Source organism: Mustelus asterias, chromosome 1 (assembly GCF_964213995.1).
Source record: "Mustelus asterias chromosome 1, sMusAst1.hap1.1, whole genome shotgun sequence".
Taxonomy (NCBI): domain Eukaryota; kingdom Metazoa; phylum Chordata; class Chondrichthyes; order Carcharhiniformes; family Triakidae; genus Mustelus; species Mustelus asterias.
The window spans coordinates 170,342,539-170,362,299 of record NC_135801.1 but is presented as its reverse complement, the minus strand read 5'-3'; positions in this window follow the sequence as shown (position 1 = coordinate 170,362,299).

The following is a 19,761-nucleotide window of genomic DNA, read 5'->3' as shown; positions in this document are numbered from 1 at the left end:
AACCCAGGTCCCTGGCGTTGTGTGGCAGCAGTGCTATTAGTAGCTATCTTATATTTTTGAGTCCCAGTTTTCTTCACCTAATAGTGGAAACATGTTCTCTTTATCTATCCTATCAGGTCCTTTCATAATATTAAAGACTTCTATTATTCAGCCATCAGCCTTCTCTATTTTAAGAGGAAGAACTGTCTTTGCTCCTGCTATACCATTTCTTTGCAGCCTGTTTACTCTTTCCTGATAGTTATAAACTGTACTCACAAAGTGAGCAAATTTCCCACTGTGTAACTGAATCAGGTCACATTCTAAAGAGACCCAAGAGTTAAAATAGCTGGAGAAGGGGGATGCGTCTTAGTCACACCTTGCCACCAACCCACCCACTCAAAATCAGCACCAGAACATCCAAGCCGTTGAACCTGTACAATGTGTTAGAGCACAGTGTGCAGCTTTGATTGCCCAGTTGACACACAGTACAGATTCACTCAGATTTTGGGTGGAATTTTCCAGCCGCGCTTGCCCTAAAAAACCGGAAAATCCTGCCCGAGGTCAACAGACCGTTGTATGGTCTCCCCCCCCCCCCGCTATGATTCCCGTGGCAGGCGGGATGGGAAAATTCCCCTCGATATTACAGGGATGATGGGCTATTGTAAAGAGGCAACAGTTGATAAAGTACTTATCAGAGCACTGAAAGGGGATCAAATAGATGTGTCCAAGGTTTTGAAAGCTTTTGAGGGATTAAAGAATGATCATGTCCACTGGTGAATGAATCAGTAGCAAAGAGGTATTAAAATTAGAAACATAACTCAAAGCATGAAAGGAAGGTTGGAATCAAAACATATGCAGAATGTATAATACGGTACCACATCTCGCTATGGAAATCGAACCAATTAAGAGGGAATGAGATAAACAGTAAAAAGCATAGGGAAAGAGTAAGGAGATTAAATTTGGGTAGGCAATTTCAGTGTGGATCTAGACTGGCACAGGTACAATTGAGTGAATGTCCTCCCTCTGTGCAGAGATGTTTAACCAATAGGTGGGCGTATTGGCCTGCAGTGCAGTTTCCACATTACTCTTCTGTGCAATTATTATACAGGAGTTCTGAACAACATCTTTGTGGGTAAAACTGGGCTCATTGCCCATCGATAGCCTGTTTTACACCAATTCCATCATTCCCAATACTGTTCGGCATGCACCAATTTCACCCCCTCATAATTTTGAAGTGACGTTACTCTTAAGCAAATGTAGCAGCTAATTTGTGTTCAGCAAAATTCTCACAGACAACAAATAAACAAGCAATCAGTCTGTTCAGATGGAAGAGCGATGTTAACCGGGACAACTTCTTGCTCTCTTTAAAAACCTCCTCAACAAGATATCCTCTATTTGAGGAAACACGACAAATGGTATTCCCAAGGGATTTTTTCAGGACTTTCAACTAGTGGATCAGATCTCAAACAATGATGAGACAGAGTACAGGAAAGAGATCTGGTGAAATGGTGTGACGACAATAATCTCTCCCTCAATGTCAACAAAATGAAGGAGATAGCCATCGACATCTGGAAAAGTAGTGGAGGACATGCATCAATGGGGTTGAAGTGAAAATGGTCGGGAGCTTCAAGTTTCTAAGTGTCCAGATCACCAACAACCTATCCTGGTACCTCCACACGATGCTATAGCTAAGAAAACCCACCAATGCCACTACTTCCTCAGAAGACTAAGGAAATTTGGCATGTGCACTATGACACTCACCAGTTTTTACAGATGCACCATAGAAGGCATCCTATCCGGTTGAATCACAGTTTGGTATGGCTCCTGCTCTGACCAAAGCCACAAGAAACTACAAAGGGTTGTGAATGTAGCCCAATCCATCACTCAAATCAGCCTCCCATCCATTGACTCGGTCTACACTTCCCACCCTCGGCAAAGCAGCCAGCATAATCAAGGATCCCACACCCCGCACATTCTCTCTTCCACCTTCTTCTGTCAGGAAAGAGATACAGAAGTCTGAAAACATGTACCAACAACTTAAGAATGGCTTCTTCCCTGTCCTTCCAGACCCCATCTGGAGTATTGTATTCTGTTTGGACACTGGACCTCAGGAAGGATATATTGACATTGGAGGGAATGGAATGAAGATAAGGATTAAATCATGAGGACAGGCAGCACGTTGGCACAGTGGTCAGCACTGCTGCCTCACAATGCCAGGGACCTGGGTTCGATTCCCGGCTTGGGTCACTATCTGTGTGGAGTTTGCACAGTCTCCCCATGTCTGCGTGGGTTTCCTGCGGGTGCTCCAATTTCCTAGCACAGTCCAAAGATGTGCAGGTTAGGTGGATTGGCCATTCTAAATTGTCCCTTAGTGTCAAGTAAGCTAGCTAGGGTGGGGTTATGGGGATGGGGCCTGGGTGGGGTTGTGGGCGGTGCAAACTCGATGGGCCGAATGGCCTCCTTCTGCACTGTAGGGATTCTACAATTTATGACAGATTGAAAAACTTTGCATTCCCTTGAATACCAGGTGATGAGATCAAGTTGTTTAAAGCATTTGAAAGGGGAGATATTGCGAAACGATTCCCTTTAGGAGGAGGATCAAGATATCAGGATATAATTTCTTAATTATACCAAGGCCACTTAGTCGGGAAATCATAAAGTACTTTTTCCCGCACGGGGTAGCAGAACTTTCTCCCCCAGAAGGTTCGGAATACTGGGACAACTGAAGCTTTCAAGACAGAGATAGATATGTTTCAAAGATATTAAATGATATGGAGCTGAGGTGTAGATCGGCTATAATTTTAACCAAGAGGTTGAACAAACTCAAAAGGCTAAATGACTTACTGTTATTCCTAAAGGTTTTAATCTTCCTAACATATCCAAAGGACTGCATCTCATTCCCTCAGTATTTTTGATTTGTTTTGATTATTGTCACGTGTATACAGTGTAAAGTATTGTTTCTTGCGCGCGATACAGACAAAGCATACCATCCATGGAGAAGAAAAGGAGAGAGTGCAGAATGTAGCGTTACAGTCATTACTAAGTAAGTAAGTTTATTTATTATTGTCACAAGAAGGCTTATATTAACATTGCAATGAAGTTACTGAGAAAATCCCCTAGTCTGTTCGGGGTACACTGAGGGAGAATTTAGCATGGCCAATTGCACCTAACCAGCATGTCTTTCAGACTGTGGGAGGAAACCGGAGCACCCGGAGGAAACCCATGCAGACACGGGGAGAATGTGCAAACTCCACACAGACTGTGACCTAAGCCAGAAGCCGAACCTGGGTCTCTGATGCTGTGAGGCAGCAGCACTAACCACTGTGCCACGGTGCCGCTTGGGTGTAGAGGAAGAGACAACTTAATATGAAGTAGGACCATTCAATCATTTAGGGACCATTTAGGGCGCCACGGTAGCACAGTGGTTCGCACTGCTGCTTCTCAGCTCCAGGGACCTGGGTTCGATTCCCGGCTTGGGTCACTGTCTGTGTGGAGTTTGCACATTCTCCTCGTGTCTACGTGGGTTTGCTCCGGGTGCTCCGGTTTCCTCCCACAGTCCAAAGATGTGCAGGTTAGGTTGATTGGCCATGCTAAAATTGCCCCTTAGAATCCTGAGATGTGTAGGTTAGAGGGATTAGTGGGTAAAATATGTAGGGATATGGGGATAGGGCCTGGGTGGGATTGTGGCCGGTGGAGACTCGATGGGCCGAAGGGCCTCTTTCTGCACTGTAGGTTATCTATCTATCTAATCGTCCGATGGCAGCAGGGAAGAAGCTGTTCTTGAGTCGGTTGGTACGTGTCCTCAGACTTTTGTGTCCTTTTCCCGATGGAAGAAGGTGGAACAGTCTGTCCGGGGTGCATGGGGTTCTTGATTGTTGTATTGTATAGCAGTATGGTGCCATTTTAAATTAGGAGCATTTAACCCTACAGTTCCCTTACTCAAGAGGAGAATACTACAAAACGAATCAGGCAAAACTCAGCTAATAATGCTTTTCTGGTAGCTCAGATGTATTCAAGGATGTGTCTATCTAACCAGTTTGTGTTGACAACATTGTTATACTGACATGCCTGGGAACTCACATCAGAACAATCATTTTCCCATCCATGTTAAATCAGCTCACTGATAACTCATGCTTTGTACAATGAAAAGGATCCTTTCATGTAAGCTGGCTGCCTTCCTGTCCTGTTTATGCTGTGGAACTGAGCTGATATCCATGACAAAACTATGTATGCTTAAGGAGGCAGCTACAGATGACTTGCAGGAGGAATAGCAGATCATCCATATAAATCTTCTCAATTTACTTTTAAATTAAAATGTAGCGTAATTCTTTGCAGCGACATATAGCTTGTCGGTCGAGGGTGTATTTGAATACATCTGTTAGTTAATTTGTTAGCTGGAGTCCCCTGCCCGTGCCTATAGTGGCATTTGAGGTGGTCTATTGCTTATATAGTTGTCTGAGCAGAGTTTGACTCTAATTAGTGTATCATCTTGCCTTCTATTCAGCTGATCGTGCTTTCGAGAGTTGATGTTTATATTTGTGAGTCGATGACAGACTTGTCAACCTGGGATGTAACTGCTTGTGGGGAGCCACACTTACAAGTTCATTCCCAGTCCACTGAAGCAGAATGAATTTTGCTTAAACCCCTTTGGATGGCTTCCCACCCGTTCTGAGACAGAAAGTCACTCGGGGGCGGCACGGTGGCACAGTGGTTAGTGCTGCTGCCTCACAATGCCAGGGACACGGGTTCGATTCCTGCCTTGGGTCACTGTCTACGTAGAGTCTACACGTTCTCCCCGTGTGTCCCCTCCAGGTGTTCCGGTTTCCTCCCACAATCCAAAATGTGCAGGTTAGGTTGATTGGACCCTAAATTGACCCTTAGTGTCAGGGGGATTAACTAGGGTAAATGCATGGGGTTATGGGAATAGGGCCTGGGTGGGATTGTGGTCGGTGCGGACTCGATGGGCCGATTGGCCTCATTCTGCACAGTAGGATTCTATGATTCTATGAGGTTGGGGAAAGGTGCACGGCCCATCGGCCTCCAGGCAACACCAGGGAAGATGCATGATGGGGACTGTCCTGCAGAGATCCCTCATGATCGGGGGGAGGGTGCACAATTCCACCCCACAGGAGAGGACAAAGCTTTCCTTGAGATCCGGAGGGAAAGCCACTGTGGTTTCCTGCTCAGTTTGTCCAGTTGGAATCCAATGGAGTAATTGGGAGCAGTCACACATATTTGAAAAGGGACACCACCAGCTTTGGGCCAGTTTCTTGCTCCAAAAAGCACATTCAAGTGGGAACCAGTCGACTCCTGTCAAATTCTCAACCGTGTCATAGCTAATTAACCTGGACAGTTTTAACTGCCCACCCACCAGGCTCCCATGGAACAACCACAGTAACCTGTGTTTATATAAAGCCTTCAACATATAAAATTTCCCAACGAGCTTTAGAGAAGCATTATCAAACAAAAGGCAACACTGAGGTGCATGAGGAGATATTGGCAGTAATTCGAATCACCCCAGGGTGAGCACGGGGAGGTGGTGGCTGGGGGTTTAAAAATGAGAGGTTAATGGAGGCAAGTAGGGGGCCTCATTTAAATATTTGAATAAATCATAGAAATCATAGAAACCCTACAGCACAGAAAGAGGCCATTCGGCCCATCGAGTCTGCACCGACCACAATCCCACCCAGGCCCTACCCCCATATCCCTACATATTTTACCCACTAATCCCTCTAATCTACGCATCCCAGGACACTAAGGGGCAATTTTAGCATGGCCAATCAACCTAACCCGCACATCTTTGAAATCTGCATGCCTCTAAAATTTACCTTTCAATCAGACTTCGAACCAGAGAATCCTTACAGTGCAGAAAGAGGCCATTCGGCCCATTAAGTCTGCACGGACTCTCCGAAAGAGCACCGACCCAGGCCCACCCTCCACTCTAACCCTGTAACCCGCACATTTATCATTAAGTTTAAGTTTATTTATTAGCGTCACAGGTAGGCAAACATTAACACTGCAATGAAGTTACTGTGAAAATCCCCTAGTCGCCACACTCCGGCGCCTGTTCGGGTACACTCAGGGAGAATTTAGCATGGTCAATGCACCTAACCAGCACGTCTTTCAGACTGTGGGAGGAAACCACAGCACCCGGAGGAAATCCACACAGACACGGGGAGAACGTGAAACTCCACACAGTCACCCAAGTCAGAATAGAACCCAGGTCCCTGGCACTGTGAGACAGCAGTGCTAACAGCTGTGTCAACATGCTTAAAGTTGGATGGTGAGGCTCCTCCCCAGTATTCTATCCCTGATATCCAACATCACCCACTTCTTCCCCCCACCCCCACTCCCACCCTCTCTCCTCCACCACCCGCTCCCCTATCTAATCCGCTACTTCATCCTCCTTCTCCCACTCTGTTCCCTGGCTGCAGCTCGAGATGCCGGCCTACCCGCCTGAAAGCCTGTCTCTCAGTCTGACTAGCTGCAGCCAGGAAATTGCTTGATCGTTTGACGAGATATTATCCCATATTCACCCCTCCCCCCGCCCCCCACCCCTGTGCCAACTCCCCCGCTGATCCTTCCCTGCCTCCTGAAGCAAGACCATTGGTTGAAATTTATTTATTAGTGTCACAAGTAGGCTTACATTAACATTGCAGTGAAGTTACTGTGAAAATCCCCTAGTCGCCACACTCCGGCGCTGTTCGGGTTCACTGAGGGAGAATTTAGCATGGCCAATGCACCTAACCAGCACGTCTTTCGGACAGTGGGAGGAAACCGGAGCACCCGGAGGAAACCCACGCAGACACAGGAGAATGTGCAAACTACACACAGACAGTGGCCCTTGCTGGGAATCGAACCCGGGTCCATGGCGCTGTGAGGCAGCAGTGCTAACTATTCACTGTGCCACCCCGTGCCATCCATGGGACAGGTGACCCAAAGTTTGGTCAAAAAAGTAGATTTTAAAAGAAGAAAGAGAGGCAGAGAGGTGGGTATTTGTGAGGATACATTCATTCAACCCCCCCCTCACGTCCTGACTTGTCACGGGACTGTTTCTGTTGCTCTGAGAGGCCAGTGATAGTGTGCGGGAACACTGTGTGACCCGTCCTTTAACATTACCTCTGTGAGGGTAAATAGTTGCACAAGGTGCAATTGCCAAGTTTATCTGGTAGGACCAACTTGGCACTGGAGCCCATAATCAAGCAAAGGAATTCTCTCTCCAAGGAGGAATATATGTATGACAAAAGAGTGCATGTAAATGCACAGGGTGGCAGAGTGGTTAGCACTGCTGCCTCACAACGCCAGGGACCCAGGTTCAATTCCTGGCTTGGGGCACTGTCTGTGCGGAGTTTGCACATTCTCCCCGTGTCTGCGTGGGTTTCCTCCGGGTGCTCCGGTTTTCTCTCACAGTCCGAAAGACATGCAGGTTAGGTGGATTGGCCAGCTAAATTGCCCCTTAGTGTCAGGGGGACTAGCTAGGGTAAATGCATGGGATTATGGGGAGAGGTCCTGGGTGGGATTGTGGTCGGTGCAGGTTCGATGGGCCGAATGGCCTCCTGCACTGTAGGGATTCTATGATTCTATTCTATGTTTCTTTGATGTTATTTTGGTGTAGCGCCAGCCGGATGTAGAAGGGACCCTCGCAGCCGCTGTTATCTCCCCTGACGCAGTCAATGTGAAAAAGAATTTTGAGGAAATTGAGACGAGTGTCGAAGATTTCTTTTTTAGAAAGATCTTGGCTACACTGTATGTCTGTTAGGAGAAAGGTCATTAGTTAATTGTAATTTAAACTATTAGTTATTCTGGATAACAGCCTCAGTGATAGAGGCCACATCTCACGTAGGGAAAAAAGGGGCAGCCAGTTACTGAATGCTTTATTGCCTCACCCATTTATTAATAATGACTGGAGTTGCACTTGGCGTCGCTTTGCTGCATGTTCATTTCCTAAAGCAATTCATTTCCTTGAAGAATTAGAGACTTGGACCAATACAGGTAGTTACTGAAAAAAACACAAGGATGACACTGAGCGAAGGGTAGCTCAGAGATTTCTGCAAAGGTTTGGACATAAAGGCTGCTGGAGAACACAACCGGCGATCAAGATCTTGAGGCCTAACCACAAATCGTAGGATTCCTGCAGTGTAGAAGAAGGCCATTTGGCCCATCGAGTCTCCACTGACTCTCCAACAGTTCGTATCACCCAGGCCCTATTCCCATAACCCCACGTATTTACCCCACTAATCCCCTTAACCTACACATCTTGGGACTCTCTAAGGGACAATTTAGCATGGCCAATTCACCTAACCTGCACATCTTTGGATTGTGGGAGGAAACCAGAGCACCTGGAGGTAACCCATGCAAACACAGGGAGAATGTGCAGACTCCACACAGCCAGTCACCCAAGTCCAGAATTGAACCTGGGTCCCTAGTGCTGTGAGGCAGCTGTGCTAACCACTGTGCCAACCACAGTGATGGGTGGCCTCTCTGGGCACTGAGCATCATAGTGAGATGAGCCTGAAGGGTGTGGTCCATGATTTGAAGAATTTGGTCCTAGGGGTTTGAAGGAGGGTACTGGCAGGTCTGAGAGGATACAACCACAGTTAGGGAAGGGAGTTAAATCAGGTAGGGGGAAGTGCTTGCTTTATGGGTGGGTAATGGATGATCTCAAGTGGTAGGGGCGGGAGAGGGGAGGGGGAGCCATGGAAAGTCTGGATACAGCCGGCCTCAAAGACAGGAGAGGTCAAGGTTAGGGTCAGGATGTGCATGGGTAGGTTGACCATTATGGGAGTGGAGGAGGGAGCAGGGATGCTAACATAAAAGATCATTGTCTCCAGGATAGGTTGAACGATTACAGGAGGGAGAGGAATGACAAGCTGGTGATTGATTTGGAGAATGAGGGGAAGCTGGTAGGTATTGGGAGGATAGAAAGTACTTGACATGATGGCAAACTTCACATGTACCATGCTGAAACTCCCTGTGGCACAGTTCGTAAAGCCTCTAAAGCAATTGATATGGGAGGGATCTCGTTTTGGGTGAGAGGAGCTAATGTCCCTTTTTTAAAGCCAAGCAAAGAAGCAGCCAAATAATTATTAGTCCACTCGATGGAGAACCAAACTCAGCTGAGGTCTGCTCTCGAAGTTCCAACAACCAATAAACCAGCATTGTTCTCTGACTAATGGATCATATTCTGCGAGAATCCATCTAAGTCCACTGTACATTGTTTGTCTGCTGCAGTAAGAGGCATGGATGAAGGGGAGGGAGGGAATTGGGTGTCTCTGAGGAACATGGCTGGTGGACAGCAGCAAACTCTTGACCCCAACCCTCATCCTCCCTTGCAAATGGTCATAGCTGACAAGGATTCCTGTAGTGAGATTTTCTATGATACCAAAGCAATGGACCCTCCACAGAGGCTTGTGGGTGATGGGGGCAGGCTGAATAGTGTCTGAGCGAAGATTCTTGCACATGACTGTACCACCCCAGTCAATGCGCAATGTCTCCATGCACAGTATGAACAAGAGGAACACTCATCTCTGGTCCTCCAAGATGTCCTTCACCTGGAAGCTATAGGGTGGAGATACCATGTCTAGATGGAAACCTGGCACAGGGCTTTGGTGGCTCAGAAATAGAGGTGAATCTCCAAAGAATATGCTGACTAGATGGATCACTGCAATTCATTCACAGATTTTTTTTATTCATTCGTGGGACATTGGTGTCGCTGGCTGGCCAGCATTTATTGCCCATCCCTAGTTGCCTATGGAGGCAGTTGAGAGACAACCACATTGGTGTGGCTCTGGAGTCACATGTAGGCCAGACCAGGTAAGAACGGCAGATTTCCTTCCCTAAAGGACATTAGTGAACCGGATGGATTTTTCCGACAGTCGACAATGGTTTCATGGTCATCAGTAGATTCTTAATTCCAGATTTTTTTATTAAATTCAAATTCCATTATCTGCCGTGGCGGGATTCAAACCCAGGATGCTAGAACATTAGCTGAGTTTCTGGATTAATAGTCCAACGATTAAACCACTTGGCCATCACCGATCCATGGTGGAAAAGATGATCTAGACTCTAGGAAGCCTGCCTTTCATCCAGATGAAAGAGACGTGGTAGCACTCATAGCCTGGATACACTGCTCCAGTATCCAGAAATGCAAACTCTCTGGAAGCTCCACCAAAGGTTTCCTTACCTCCTGCAGCAGGTTCCATGTTGCCTATGACTCCAGAGGGACATCATTAGCCTGGGGCTCAGCATGGCCTGGCCTTCCACACACCTCTGAATATCAGTGGCTTTCAGCCTCTGATACCTGCTCGGGTGTTTCTGTGATCACCGGCTTGTGTCGCTGAATCTATCCCCACCGATGTGATAGTATCTGCACTGCTGGAGGGTGCGGGGGAATGATCCGATAATGTATTCTCTGAGGATCCCTTCTACCCCTCCGAGGTACTGAGTATCCCTCTGTTTCTCCAATTCTCTGATCGGTAGCATGACCCTGATCTGCATGAGAACACAGATAGATTGAAGGTTTATGAGCCTCTCATTGCATCATTCCTCTGTCTTTACTGTGGAGTTCCATGTGTCTGCTGGTGGATACAAGAGCACCATTCCACGTCTGTGTGTCAGATACACCCTATGCACTTGCACTCATTCACTCTCCCTCTTGGGTTTACACTCCTGCCTGTGTGAGCTTTTTCCGGGTGCTCCCACAGTTCAAAGATATGCAGGATAGGTGGATTGGCCTTGGTAAAATTGCCCCATTGTGTCCCAAGATGTGTAGGCTGTGGGAAATAGTGGGGTAAATATGTGGGGTTACAGGGATAGGATAGGATGGGAGGGCGAGCCTGGGTAAGATGCTCTGTCGGAGAGTTGGTGCGGACGCAATGGGCTGAATGGCTTCCCTCTGCACTGTAGAGATTCTATTCGATTATTCCACCTTTCAATGACACAAGGCACGCTTACCCTCCTAAACAAGCCTGGACAATCTGGCTTATTATCTCCCTAACGTGTCCCAGGCAGTTTGAGTTTATTTCCAAAATATTGCCCACCCCCATACCACCCCCCTCAGACTTTCCAGCTAGCCCTGACTCCTGTGTCCAGTATTCAAACAGCTTGGACAACCAGAACCTGGTCTCAACCAAGTGACTGACATTTGTGAGCGGTTTTTAAGGCGGCCCAAGCAGTGGCTACTCACTGCAAACTTGTGGAAGAATCAGCCTGGCCTGGTGGACATCACTTATATCCAGTCATAAATGCGACCACGCAGATTTCTCGGTGATGGAGAACTTAAGTTTGATGGGGAACTTAATTCAGGTGAACCGGCCTTTTAATGAACATGTACAACTTGAAAACGCATACAAAAAGGCTTCCCAAGACTGGCCGTCGGGAAGCTGGACACACCTTTAAAGTTCCAAGAACTTAATTGCAAAAGTTCATCCCGCCAGTGGGAAACTGATTTTCGGCCTCCCACTTTACTGAGTTCTCCTGCCCACCAAGCTTCCCACTGCCAGCAGGCCCGAGGATACCAGACAAGGATTCAGTTTAACAGCCTGAATCAAAGGCTGTTAGTCAGTTGAGTGAATGCCGTGTACATTCACTCCTCTTGAGCTGGAGTGGGTACTGTCTATGTATAACCACTGTGAATTCTACTGAGGTTAGTGTTCTGAGAAAGAGAGCAGTCAGGCTTGGTTGTCAGAATTACTGATGAATCCCTGAGCAGCTAAGGAGTCTGGAACAATACCCTTCTGCAGCCTGAGAATACCCAACAGTACAGGGTTAAAGGGACACACTGGACGGCACAGTGGTTAGCACTCCTGCCTCACGGCTCCAGGGACCTGGGGTCGATTCTCGGCTTGGATTGCTGTCTATGTGGAGTTTGCACATTCTCCCCGTGTCTGCCTGGGTTTCCTCCGGTTTCTTCCCACAGTCCAAAGATGTGCTGGTTAGGTGCATTGGTCATGCTAAATTGCCCCTTAGTGCCCCGGGATGCATAGGTTAGAGGGATTTGTGGGGTAAATATGTGGGATTGCGGGGATAGGGCCTGGGTGGGATTGTTGTTGGTGCAGACTCGCTGGGCCGAATGGCCTCCTTCTGCACTGTAGGGTTTCTATGGTTTCTATGACTCGGGGTTAGACCAGCTCAGTCCAAGGAGGAAGCCCAGCTTCACCCATCCCAAATGCAGAGGGTTCCATAGTTAATTAAATCAAGGTGAAATTTGTTCAGATCTGAAGTTATTTTATATTCAGTAAGTGAATAGATGGAGCAAAACTTAACAATTCATATCTGATCTCATCTCACTGAGTGTTTCAGTCTGCCTTCAAACAAACTGAAGCAATCAAAAACACAATATCCCATTCAATCACTAAACAGTCCTGCGGATACATCCCGGATTAGTTTATGATATAATTGGATTTTCATCGGCACTCGTGAATATAAGTACTCAGAACACTTACAGGAAAGACCAGTATTGCTGTACCTTAGAAAATATCTAAGGAAAAATAGAAGGCTGAGCGATGACCTACGGTTTTGATCGAGTGGATACAGAAAAAATGTTTCATCTTGGTGTTATGAGCAAAACCCAAGTGTAACATAGTCACCAGGAAATGAACAGGGGGTTCAGAAGAAACTTCTTTACTGGTGGTGAGAATGTAAAACAAGTTGGAGTAAATAGCATAGATGTGTTTCAGTGGAAGCTACACAAGCTTATCACAGAATCATTACAGTGCAGAAGGAGGCCATTCAGCCCATCTTGTCTGCACCAACTCTCTGAATGAGCATTATGATTCAGTGCCATTCTTCTGCCTTTTCCCCGTAACCCTGCACATTGTTTCTATTCAAATAATTATCTAACGTCCTCTTGAATGCTTTGATTGAACCCTGTCTCCTCCACACTTCCAGGAGCACACTCCAGACATGATCCACTTGCTTTGTGAAAGAGTTTTCCTCTCACAGTTATTATTGCTTTTGGCAATCACTTTAAATCTGTGCCTTCTCATTCTTGATCCCTGTACAAGCGGGAACAGTTTCTTCCTATCTACTCTCTCCAGTCTGCTCATCATATTGAACACCTCTATTAACTCTCCTCTTACTCTTCTTCTCTCCAAGGAGAACAGTCCCAACTTCTCCAATCTATCCTCATCCCTGGAACCATTCTTGTAAGTCTCTTCTGCACTCTCTCCAAATCCGTTCACATTCTTCCTATAGAGTATCACCCAGAACCGTACACCACACTCCAACTGAGGTCTAACTAGTATCTGTTATGTGAGACTTTGTCGAAAGCCTTCTGAAAGTCTAAACAAACCACATTCACAGGTTCCCCTTGGTCAACTCTTCTTGTTACATCCTCAAAGAATTCCAATATATTCGTCAAGTGTGATTTCCCCTCTGTAAATCCATGCTGACTTTATCTGATTATACCACTGCCTTCCGAATGCTGAGTTATGAAATCCTTGATAATGGACTCTAGCAACTTCCCCAGTACCGACGTTAGGCTCACTGGTCTATAGTTCCCTGTTTGCTCTCCACCTCCTTTTTTGAAACATTAGCTACCCTCCAATATGTAGGAATTATTCCAGAGTCCAAAGAAATTTTGAAAATAACCACCAATGGATCTACTATTTCCAGGGCCACTTCCTTAAGTACTCTGGGATAAAGATTGTCAGGACCTGGAGATTTATTCACCTTCAAGCCCATCAATTTCCCCAAAACCATCTTTGGCTTGTATGTATTTTTTTTAAAGTCTCACTTAAAAGTTAAATTTTCTGTCGATATTTCAGGGCAATGGCCCATTGTCATGACACAGTACTGAGTGAAAGCTACATTGTCAGAGGTAACATCTTTATAAGAGTCATTAAACTAAAGCACTGACATTAAAAGTCATAATATCATTAATCAACGAAGAACAACAAACAAAAACAAATTAACTGGAACTGATAGTATCTGTTATGTGAGACTTTGTCTCACTGGGATATTATAGCAATTACTGAAACATGGCTAAGGGAGGGACAGGACTGGCAGCTTAATGTTCCAGGGTAAAGATGCTATAGGAAAGCTAGAATAGGAAGTAAAAGAGGAGTGGGAGTTGCTCTTTTGATTAGAGAAAGCATCGCAGCCGTGCTGAGAGGGGATATATCCGAGGGTTCGGCCACTGAGTCTATATGGGTAGAACTGAGAAATAAGAAGGGGGAAATCACTTTGATAGGGTTGTACTATAGACCCCCAAATAGTCGGCGGGAAATTGAGGAGCAAATATGTAAGGAGATTACAGATAGCGCCAAGAAAAATAGGGTGGTAATATTTGGAGATTTTAACTTTCCCAACATTGACTGCGACAGCCATAGTATTAGGGCTTGGATGGAGATAAATTTTTTGAGTGTATTCAGGAGGAATTTCTCATTCAGTATGTGGATGGCCCGACAAGAGAGGGGGCAAAACTTGACCTCCTCTTGGGAAATAAGGAAGGGCAGGTGACAGAAGTGTTAGTGAGAGATCACTTTGGGATCAGTGATCATAATTCTACTGGTTTTAAGATAGCTATGGAGAATGATAGGTCTAGCCCAAAAGGTAAAATTCTAAATTGGGGCAAGGCCAATTTTGATGGTACCAGGCAGGAACTTTCAAAAGTAAATTGGGGGAGTCTGTGGAAAGGCAAAGGGACGTCTGGTAAGTGGCATGCTTTCAAAAGTGTGTTAACCAGGGTTCAGGTAAACACATTCCTCTTCGAGTGAAGGGCAAGGCTGGCAGAAGTAGGGAACCCCGGATGACTCGGGATATTGAGGCCTGGTCAAGAAGAAGAGGCACATAACATGCATAGGCAGCTGGGATCAAGTGAATCCCTTGAAGAGTATAGGGGGTGTACGAGTAGAGTTCAGAGAGAAATCAGGAGGGCAAAAAGGGGACAGGAGATTGTTTTGGCAGATCAAAGAACAAAGAACAAAGAACAATACAGCACAGGAACAGGCCCTTCGGCCCTCCAAGCCCGCGCCGCTCCCCGGTCCAGGATTGAATCCTGAATCCAGGATCCCCGCCCAATTTTCCAGCCTATCTACATACTAATATCCTATCCCCAAGCTGTCCCTCACAGCTATGATGCTTTGTTCATCACAACCTATTAACTCACCCCTACCCGCCCATTCCAGACCATGTGATCTCCAGGGAGAGGCGAAAACCCAGAGTGAAAACCCCAGGGAAAAAAAAATCTGGGAAATTCCTCTCCGACCCCCTGAGGCGATCGAAACGAGTCCAGGAGATCACAATGGCCCTGATCGGAAAATGCTTCCCAACCCTAGTCATTTCCACTTCCACGAACACCATATGAATTCCCTGCCCCCGAGACAGGTTCCCAACTATCCGCAGTCTCGCTCTGTACTGGCACCAGCAAGATGATCATAGAATGAAGCCTTGAAACGAGAAACAAAGAACAATTAGCCCGCGCCGCTCCCTGGTCCAAACTAGACCACTCTTTTGTATCCCTCCATTCCCACTCCGTTCATATAGCTGTCTAGATAAGTCTTAAACGTTCCCAGTGTGTCCGCCTCCACCACCTCGCCCGGCAACCCATTCCAGGCCCCCACGACCCTCTGTGTAAAATATGTCCTTCTGATATCTGTGTTAAACCTCCCCCCCTTCACCTTGAACCTATGACCCCTCGTGAACGTCACCACCGACCCGGGGAAAAGCTTCCCACCGTTCACCCTATCTATGCCTTTCATAATTTTATACACCTCTATTAAGTCTCCCCTCATCCTCCGTCTTTCCAAGGAGAACAACCCCAGTTTCCCCAATCTCTCCTCATAACCAAGCCCCTCCATACCAGGCAACATCCTGGTAAACCTCCTCTGTACTTTCTCCAAAGCCTCCACGTCCTTCTGGTAGTGTGGCGACCAGAACTGGACGCAGTATTCCAAATGCGGCCGAACCAACGTTCTATACATCTGCAACATCAGACCCCAACTTTTATACTCTATGCCCCGTCCTATAAAGGCAAGCATGCCATATGCCTTCTTCACCACCTTCTCCACCTGTGACGTCACCTTCAAAGATCTGTGGACTTGCACACCCAGGTCCCTCTGCGTCTCTACACCCTTTATGGTTCTTCCATTTATCGTGTAGCTCCTCCCTACATTATTCCCACCAAAATGCATCACTTCTCATTTATCAGGATTGAACTCCATCTGCCATTTCTTTGCCCAAATTTCCAGCCTATCTATATCCTTCTGTAGCCTCTGACAATGTTCCTCACTATCTGCAAGTCCTGCCAGTTTTGTGTCGTCCGCAAACTTACTGATCACCCCAGTTACTCCTTCTTCCAGATCATTTATATAAATCACAAAAAGCAGAGGTCCCAATACAGAGCCCTGCGGTACACCACTAGTCACAGGCCTCCAGCCGGAAAAAGACCCTTCCACTACCACCCTCTGTCTTCTATGACCAAGCCAGTTCTCCACCCATCTAGCCACCTCCCCCTTTATCCCATGAGATCCAACCTTTTTCACTAGCCTACCATGAGGGAAATAAGGCAAAAGAGAATCCAAAGAGCTTCTACAAATACATAAAGGGCAAAAGAGTAACAAGGGAGAGAGTAGGGCCTCTTAAGGATCAACAAGGTCATCTATGTGTGGATCCACAAGAGATGGGTGAGATCCTAAATGAATATTTCTCATCAGTATTTACTGTTGAGAAAAGCATGGATGTTAGGGAACTTGGGAAATAAATAGTGTTGTCTTGAGGAGTGTATATATAACAGAGAAGGAGGTGCAAGAAGTCTTAAAGTGCATCAAGGTAGATAAATCCCCAGGACCTGATGAAGTGTATCCCAGGACGTTGTGGGAGGCTAGGGAGGAAATTGCAGGTCCTCTGGCAGAAATATTTGAATCATCGATAGTCACTTTTTCAGAAAGTTTATTCCTGTATTTCCCCAGAGCAAAATAAAATATGCCAGGCAAGATGTTGGAATGCTCCTCTTGCAGGATGTGGGAGATCAGGGAGACCTCCGGTATCCCTGACGACAGCACCTGCAAAAGATGCATTCAGCTGCAGCTGCTAGCAAAGCGTGTTAGGGAACTGGAGAAGGAGCTTGATGACCTCCATCTAATTCGGGAGAATGAGACGTATATAGACAGTAGCTTTAGGGAGATAGTTACACCTAAGCAGCAGAGCACAGGAAATTGGGTTACTGTAAGGAGAGGAAATGGCAGTGTGAAAGGACAGGCAGAGCAGGGTTCCCCTGTGGACATACCCCTCCACAACAGGTATACTGAATTGGATACTGTTGTGGCAGATGCTTTACCTGGGACAAGCTGCGACAGCCGGAACTCTGATACTGAGTCTGGTTCTACAGCGCAAAAGGGTGGGATGAAGAAGAGGAGAGCAGTAGTGATAGGGGACTCAATGGTCAGAGGTACGGACCGGAGGTTCTGTGGTCGGGACAGAGACTCCCGCATGGTTTGTTGCCTCCCAGGTGCCAAGGTCAGCGATGTCTCTGATCGCGTGCACAGCGTTCTAAAGAGGGAAGGTGATCAGCCAGATGTCGTGGTACATGTCGGTACCAATGACGTGGGAAGGAAGAGTGAGGAGGTCCTAAAGAGTGAGTACAAAGAGCTTGGAAGGAAGTTAAAAAGCAGGACCCCGAGGGTAGTAATCTCAGGATTGCTACCTGAGCCACATGCCAGTGAGGGCAGGAGTAGGATGCTTGGGCGGATAAACACGTGGCTGAGGAACTGGTGCAGGGGGCAGGGTTTCCAATTCTTGGATCATTGGGACCTCTTCTGGGGCAGGTGGGACCTGTACAAGAGAGACGGGTTACACCTAAACTACAAGGGGACCAATATACTTGCAGGGAGATTTGCTAGTGTTATTGGGGAGCGTTTAAACTAGATTTGCAGGGGGGTGGGAACCAGAGTGCCAGAACAGGTAGTGGAGCAGGGGTAAAAAGACAGGTTAGTTCAAGCAAAATCACAAATGGAAGGGTAGAGTGTGGTGGAAATAATTTTTTGAGGTGTGTCTATTTCAATGCCAGGAGTATTGTGGGGAAGGCAGATGAGCTGAAGGCGTGGATAGACACGTGGAAATATGACATTATAGCCATTAGTGAAACTTGGCTACAGGAGGGGCAGGACTGGCAGCTCAATGTTCCAGGGTTCCAATGTTTCAGGCGGGATAGAGGCAGAGGGATAAAAGGTGGGGGGGTGGCATTGTTGGTCAGGGAAAATGTTACAGCGGTACTCAGGCAGGATAGATTAGGGAGCTTGTCTACAGAGGCCCTATGGGTGGAGCTGAGAAACAGGAAAGGTATGACCACATTAATGGGCTTGTATTATAGACCACCCAATAGTCAGCGAGAATTGGAGGAGCAAATCAGCGGAGAGAGGGGCGGCACGGTAGCACAGTGGTTAGCACTGCTGCTTCACAGCTCCAGGATCCCGGGTTCGATTCCCGGCTCGGGTCACTGTCTGTGTGGAGTTTGCACATTCTCCTCGTGTCTGCGTGGGTTTCCTCCGGGTGCTCCGGTTTCCTCCCACAGTCCAAAGATGTGCGGGTTAGGTTGATTGGCCAGGTTAAAAATTGTCCCTTAGAGTCCTGGGATGCGTAGGTTAGAGGGATTAGCGGGTAAAATATGTGGGGGGAGGGCCTGGGTGGGATTGTGGTCGGTGCAGACTCGATGGGCCGAATGGCCTCCTTCTGCACTGTAGGGTTTCTATGTTTCTATGTTTCTATGAGATAGCTGACAACTGCAAGAAACACAAAGTTGTGATAGTAGGGGATTTTAATTTTCCACATATAGATTGGACTCGCATACTGTTAAAGGTTTAGACAGGGTAGAGTTTGTAAAATGTGTTCAGGAGAATTTTCTACATCAGTATATAGAGGTGCCAACTAGAGAGGATGCGATATTGGATCTCCTATTGGGAAATGAGTTAGGGCAGGTGATGGATGTGAGTGTGAGGGAACACTTTGGATCCAGTGATCATAATGCCATTAGTTTCAACCTGATCGTGGATAAGGATAGATCTGGTCCTCGGGTTGAAGTTCTGAACTGGAAAAAGGCCAAATTTGATTAAATGAGAAGGGATCTGGGAAGTGTGGATTGGCACAGGCTGTTCTCTGGTAAGGATGTAAATGGAAAGTGGGAGGTCTTCAAAGGAGAAATTTTGAGAGTGCAGAGTTTGTATGTTCCTGTCAGGATTAAAGGCAAAGTAAATAGGAATAAGGAACCTTGGTTCTCGAGGGAGATTGTAACACTGATTAAGAGGAAGAGAGAGTTGTATGAAATGTGCAGGCAGCAAGGAACACATCAGATGCTCGAGGAGTATAAAAAGTGCAAGAAGCTACTTAAGAGGGAAATCAGGAGGGCTAAAAGAAGACATGAGGTTGCTTTGGCAGACAGAGTGAAGGAAAATCCAAAGAGCTTCTATAGGTATGTTAGGAGCAAAAGGATAGTGAGGGATAAAATTGGTCCTCTTGAAGACCAGAGTGGTACACTGTGTATGGAACCAAAAGAGATGGGGGAGATACTAAATGGTTTTTTTGCATCCGTATTTACTGAGGAAATGGGCATGGAGTCTACGGAAATAGGGCAAACGGGTAGGGAGGTCATGGAACCTTTACAGATTAAAGGGGAGGAGGTGCTCGCTGTCTTGAGGCAAATCAGAGTGGATAAATCCCCAGGACCGGACAGGGTATTCCCACGGACCTTGAGGGAAGCTAGTGTTGAACTTGCAGGGGCCCTGGCAGACATATTTAAAATGTCAGTATTCACGGGGGAGGTGCCGGATGATTGGAGGGTGGCTCATG